Source organism: Anopheles funestus, assembly GCF_943734845.2.
Source record: "Anopheles funestus chromosome X unlocalized genomic scaffold, idAnoFuneDA-416_04 X_unloc_22, whole genome shotgun sequence".
Lineage (NCBI taxonomy): Eukaryota > Metazoa > Arthropoda > Insecta > Diptera > Culicidae > Anopheles > Anopheles funestus.
Window position 1 is genome coordinate 760,001 of NW_026045146.1, and position 7,209 is coordinate 767,209.

Genomic DNA, 7,209 nt, shown 5'->3' on the forward strand with positions numbered 1-7,209 from the left:
CACACGTTCGATGGCCTGTATTGTTGAACGGCCGCGCCGGAACCCATACTGTCTTGGCGACAGTCGCGGAGCATCGATGTCCTCCAAGTGCTCGTTCAGTCGATCCAGGATCACCCGCTCGAACCCCTTGGCGACTGCTCCCATCATGAGCAGCGGACGATATGATGACGGGTCGCCCGGCTGCTTGCCCGGTTTCGCGATCAGCACAAGTCGAGCCTCCTTCCACGCCGCAGGAAACTCGCCTCGCTCGAGCAGCTGGTTGTACACGTCCACGAAGACCTCCGGGTGCTTCCGCATCGCTGCCTTCACCGCAGTGTTCGGGATGCCGTCCAACCCTGGCGCCTTGGACGACGCCATCCGCTCAGCCAGCAGCAGGACTTCCGAGCTCGTGACCGGCCTCAGAGCGACGTGTGAGGCGGTGCTCGCTTCGATGTCCGGCCACTCGAACGCTGGATGCTCCGGGAACAAGGCGTCGACGATCGGACCAAGAACAGCGCGGTCCGTTTCCGGTGGCGCCCGGCCACGAAGCTTCGCTCGCACAACCTTGTACCCAAGACCGAACACCTCAGCCTCGACGCCGTCAATCAGCTCCTGAAGGCTGCTCTCCTTGCTGTTCTGGATACTGGCCTGCAGCAAACGACGACAATCCTGCAGTCCGGCAGACGTCACAGCACGCTCCGACGGTTGAGCCCGGCGATGGGCTGCCTCCGCTGCTTCGCACTCTTCCCTCAAGCGCTCGATGTCCGGAGACCACCAGTACACCTGGGGCTTGCGGTGGAAGGTAGCCCCGTGTACTCTCTCCATGGTCTCATCGCACGCCCGAGTGAGTCCGCCAACCAGTCCCTCCGGAGTGTCGACCTGTCCGAAGCGGCCGACTGTGAGGGCGATGTCAAAGCTCTTCCGGACGAACTGCGTCGTCTTCCACCGAGTTCCGGCATGCCTGGCTGTCCCGTCACTGGCTGCTGCTTGGCTTTGGTGCTGCTGGCCACGTCGCTTGTTCCGTTGACCCGGAACCTCCACCTGGAACTCGATGTACGCGTGATCGCTGCCGGAGAAGCGGTTAAGCACGCGCCATGAGTCCGGCCGCACGATGGATTGGCTGGCGAAGGAGACGTCGATGACGCTTTCCCGCGCAACCCCGTTGCCCTTGAAGGTGGGCACGTTGCCACGGTTCAGCGTCTGCAGCGCCAGCTGCTCCACCACGCTTAGGAGCTCCTGCCCCTTCCGGGTAGTGCGCGCACTCCCCCACTCCTCGTTCCAGGCGTTGAAGTCCCCGGCCAGGACTGATGTTGTGTGTCCCACCAGCGACACCTCCACCGCACCAAGAAACTCCTCGAAGTCTTCCGAACCACTGCTGGGCGACACGTAGCAGCTGGCGAAAGTGACTCCCGCTATCGTGGCAACCACCAATCCCGGGACGACGCTTCCCCACAGACGCTGGATGGGGTAAGCCCCCGTTGCGACGATCGCCACGCTCAACTCCTCATCAACAGCCCATCGCGGATCATCTCGAGGCGGCCGATACAGCTCACAGGCGAGCACCACCTGAACATCCAGCTCGCGAGCCGTCTGCATCAGCAGGTCCTGAGCTGTCCTGCTTCGCCCAAGGTTGATCTGCAGCACCTTTAGCGCCGGCACGTCAGATGACCGACCGGATGCGGGCCGCTGCACACGGCACAGCACACCTCCGCCGTGCAGCTCTTCGCCTGATGATCTGGCTTCCCGCATCGAATGCAGCTGGCCGAGCGATCGACCTCGCTCGTGCACGCTGCCCGGACGTGTCCCATCTCCAGACACTTGTAACAACGTTGCTGCCGCGTCTGCATTGGAGCCACCTTCCGGATCAGGCAGGACGTGTACTTGATTTTGACAAACTTCCCGTCCAGCTCCTCTGCCGCCTTCGTTGTCACCCGCGCTATCGCCACCTTCGTGCCGTCCCACGCTGGTCGCAGCCGAACCGAAGTCTCCTCCACGGTGTGCTGGCACAGCTCGGAGAGTGCCTTCGCCACGTGTGACTCCTCCGCTAAAGGGTCGACCGCGTCCATCCGGATGTCGACTGTGGGAGTCACCAGGCGTGCTGATGCCGGCAGTTCCGCTTTCGCGCACACGTCTTGGATGCACTGCAGCACCTCTGCAGCGTTCGCGCTCTCCTTCAGCTCCATAACGAGTCGGGAGCGTGTGGTGCGTCGTCCGACTCCGAGGGCATCTGCATGCTTCTCCATCTCTGGAGCCCCACGCACAACCTGATAAACCTCGGTCCAGGTTTGTCCCTCAGCTGGAGCGATCTCAATTGCGTCCGGCTTGATTTTGCGCTGCCGTTGACGCCCTCCGCCTCGCCGTGTAGCAGGCTGGCTACGCCAGCCCTGTTGCCCCTGCTGTTGTTGGGGCTGCTGTGACGATGGTCCTGCAACCGCCTGTCGCTGGACCTTCGCCCGTTGTTGTTGCAGCTGCGGCCACTGCTGCTTCTGCTGCTGCTGCTGCTGCTGCTGCTGCTGCTGCATGCTCGCTGATTGACGCGCCGGCTTACGGCGCACCACTTCAGTCCAGGAGCCGCCATCCTGGTCCGGAGACGGCTCCACCATAGCCGTCACCGCGACCTGCTGTCGCTGCCGCTGCTGCTGCTGCCCACGCTGCTGCTCACTCTGCTGCTGCTCGATCCGACGCCGTGGCATTGGGGTCGGCGAATAAGCCACAGAGGCGCGTATCGGCTCGCCCAGCTGCTGCTGACCTCCGACCACCTGCAAGATAAGCTCATTAAGCGCATCACGCTCGCGCCGATGAGCCTCACGATCGAGCCGTTGTGCCTCTCGAAGTGCGGCGATTTCCGCCGCCGCTATCTCCTCCCGACGTACAGCCGCCGAGAGTGCCACCTCCGCATCGCGACGAGCATTCGCTTCTGCTGACGCCATCTGGACCCGGAAGAGGGACAGCTCCTCCTGCAGCTTGGCGAGCATGGCCCGCAGCTCCTCGTTGGTGCGACGAAGCTCGCGCATCTCCTCGTCGCGTTGCGCTGCAGAACCGGTAGAGGTCGTCTCCTTGACGACCGGCATCGACGACTTCGTAAGCAGCACTCGCGGCTGCAATGAAGGACGATTCGTCGGCGCAACCCTCTCGTCCGTCGACAAGGTCCTCGACCGCAAAGACCTTGCACCGTCCATGGTGCTTGGCTTCCCCAGGTGCCAAGCAAACCCTAATGAAAAAGAATCGACTTACTTGCTACTCCGTTGATCGACTCCGGATTGATGGCAGCAAGTAGGTCTCGCCGAGACGAATCCAACGAGGTGTCGGACGTCCAAATCGGACCAGCGGTTCCGAAATGGTGCACGGTTGAAAATCTGGCGCACACACACACACACGCAAAACCCAGTTCCGGGGCCGTTCACTGGATCGCCCCCCCTGGTACGGCGAAAGCTGGCTCTCGCGAAGACGATTCCAGGGAGGTGTCGCACGTCCGGATCCGATGAAAACTGACGAAGTGGTGCACGATTTGGCCACCGATTTTCACACACACACGGTCGAATATGTCCGGCACTCTGGCCACCGCACTATGGGCCCGATTGACCCGTCGAAGGCACGTATCGACGCGTCTTGCCGAGACGCTTCCAACGAAGTGCTGGCCGTCCCAATCGGTCCACTTTTCACGAAGTTGTGCAATAAGAAAGTTTTTCACACTAACACTAATGCACTCGCACACTAACACCACCAAACGGATTTTTCCAGATAGCAGAACTCAGCCGTTTATGAACCGATCCTGGCGATCCACGGATCGATCGACGCGCCCGACCGAGCCCTATCCGATGGTGGGTGGGTCGAGGGGGTGGTGGGAGGAAACTGGCCTCCAAAAACCCGAAAAACCCCCTTTTTTCCGCCTTTTCGCTGGTTTCCAGGCTGTTTCCGGTCCGATCGACTGCCGGAAAATTTTGGTCGATGCGTCCTCGTGTTCCGGTACTGATGGGACTCTCAAACTTACCAAAAATCAGCGTTTAACTCGTCTAAAAATTGATCTTCCGATCCGCTCAATGGATCGCCTCCGAAACAACGGCAACAGCTGCGTCTCGTCGGCGCATTTGCAACGAGGTGCCGGACTTCGAAATCGGACCAGCGGTTCCGAAACGGTGCACAAATGAAAATTCCGCTCACACACACGCACACACAAAACCCAGTTCCGGGGCCGTTCACTGGATCGCCCCCCCTGGTACGGCAAGAGCTGGCTCTCGCGAAGACGATTCCAGGGAGGTGTCGCACGTCCGGATCCGACGAAAACTGACGGAGTGGTGCACGTTTTGGCCACCGATTTTCACACACACACGGTCAAAATGTCCGGCACTCTGGCCACCGCACTATGGGCCCGATTGACCCGTTGAAGGCACGTATCGACGCGTCTTGCCGAGACGCGTCCAACGAAGTGCTAAACGTCGCAATCGGTCCACTTTTCTCGAAGTTGTGCAATAAAAATGTTTTCGCACTAACACTAATGCACTCGCACACTAACACCACCAAAGGATTTTTCCAGATAGCAGAACTCAGCCGTTTATGGACCGATCCTGGCGATCCACGGATCGATCGACGCGCCCGGCCAAGCCCTATCCGATGGTGGGTGGATCGAGGGGGTGGTGGGAGGAAACTGGCCTCCAAAAACCCGAAAAACCCCCTTTTTCTCGCCTTTTCGCCGGTTTCCGGGCTAATTCCGGTCCGATCGGCCTGCGGCCAATTTTCCCGGGTGAGTCCCGATGGGCCACTCCTGTTACGATGATTAAACCCGCGCCAGGTTGCAGGGTTGATTTTTGAAAATTCAAAAACCAGGCCGGAAAAAACTCCCTGGTTTTTAGGAGTAGCGGGGGGGGACTTGGCACACGTGTAGAGGACCCCAATCGAGGGCCGGATGCCAAAATCCAAGTGGCCAGGTGGCCAACCGACCGAGTTATTAAATTTCAAAAATTTAATAACTAATTAAATAATATTGGCCTTCCACTTTGCCAAATCTTCAAGATGTCGCCCGAAAACACGTGGTGGATTTTACACGCACTTTTTGAAACCGGAAACGCGAAAAACCTCCAACTTTGGGCGCTAATATCTCCGTTGTTTTTCAACGCACAGAAACGGCAGACCACTTCATCGAATCGGGACGTTCTCACTCAACGTTTTACAATGTTTTTAAATCGATTCGCGCACTTTTAGAGGGCAATACCAACCGGATACTAAAAAACACTAGTTTTTTGGGCACCACTTCCGGTGGCATACACACACACGCACAAACTTAACACCGTTGGATGCGTCTTTTTGATACGCGTCTTTTGATGTTTTATTTTTGAAAATCCGTCAAGAATTGACGAAGTTATTCACGAAAAACTGGTCCCCGGAAAATCCCATACAAATTGTATGGCCGGAAATGAAACCGGAAACGCGAAAAACCTCCAACTTTGGGCGCTAATATCTCCGTTGTTTTTCAACGCACAGAAACGGCAGACCACTTCATCGAATCGGGACGTTCTCACTTAACGTTTTACAATGTTTTTGAATCGATTCGCTCACTTTTAGAGGGCAATACCAACCGGACACTAAAAAACACTAGTTTTTTGGGCACCACTTCCGGTGGCATACACACACACGCACAAACTTAACACCGTTGGATGCGTCTTTTTAATACGCGTCTTTTGATGTTTTATTTTTGAAAATCCGTCAAGAATTGACGAAGTTATTCACGAAAAACTGATCCCCGGAAAATCCCATACAAATTGTATGGCGAGAGTCAAAACCGGAAACGCGAAAAACCTCCAACTTTGGGCGCTAATATCTCCGTTGTTTTTCAACGCACAGAAACGGCAGACCACTTCATCGAATCGGGATAATCTCACTTAATGTTTTGCAATATTTTTCAACCGATTCGCGCACTTTTAGAGGATAATACTAACCAGACACTAGAAAACACTGGTTTTCCCCTCCTGAGGGGGAGGGGGTGGATATGGGAGGGGCGGGGGGGTGACGATCCGGTGCTCCACTCCGAGACCTATCCACCGATACCCCGGACGTCCCTCTAGCCCGAGGGGTTACCGAGATATCCCACTTTAAAGGATTTGTCCGGAAGTTTGATAACTCGGTGTTGGAGTTCGATAACAGTTATCGAACTACTTATCAAACTTTTTCAATCCTCTATAGCTCCGGAACCACTTGTCCGATCCGGGCGTCCGACGGCTCCCCGGAAAGGAAATTTTGTCCTCTTTTGAAATATTTCAAGGTTGAAATATTTCATGAAATATTTCGTGAAATATTTCACGTTTTCCGTAAAAACGCTCGTAGCACTATGGTTCGAGTTGGGGGGGCTGGGGAATATCACTCCTAACAACACCAGCGCCACCTGTGGGTAAATCTCGAACTAATTCGCTTTAAACGCACTTTTTCGCAAATTCGCACGGGAGCGCTCGAAAAACACGTCCGTTCACTTCGGAGGTTTCGCTCAGACTACAGGGATAACTGGCTTGTGGCCGCCAAGCGTTCATAGCGACGTGGCTTTTTGATCCTTCGATGTCGGCTCTTCCTATCATTGTAAAGCAAAATTTACCAAGCGTAGGATTGTTCACCCTTTCAAGGGAACGTGAGCTGGGTTTAGACCGTCGTGAGACAGGTTAGTTTTACCCTACTGGTGTGCATTGTTTGTCGCTATCTTAACGGAATTCCTGTGCAGTACGAGAGGAACCACAGGTACGGACCACTGGCTCAATACTAGTTCGAACGGACTATGGTATGACGCTACGTCCGCTGGATTATGCCTGAACGCCTCTAAGGTCGTATCCAATCCGAGCTGATAGCGCTTCTTATACCCATTAGGTGGTCGTAAGCTAGCGGGCCTAACAACCCTCCGAGAACCGTCCGTGCTGTCCATTGGCACACTGGCGTCTCATCCCCGCTTACTACTTGGCCGCAAAGGGCGGGTTCGCGCTGCACGTGTTAGTACCATACATGTTGGGAACACCGGTGGACGAGCTTGCCGACTGTGGATAGCACTAGTTTCGACACCTACGACCGCCCGCAAACGACGGGACTACAGGCTGGGAGCTTCAAGTTGTAGAGATGCGTTCGCATCGATCCTCTCAGGCGACCCATGCTTGGTGGTTAGTGCTTGCGCGTGCGCGCCCCGTGTGTGCTGGAATTGGCCAACCAGTGCACATTGGTGGTGCGTACCGTGACTTGCACCATGTGACGAGAGTGTTG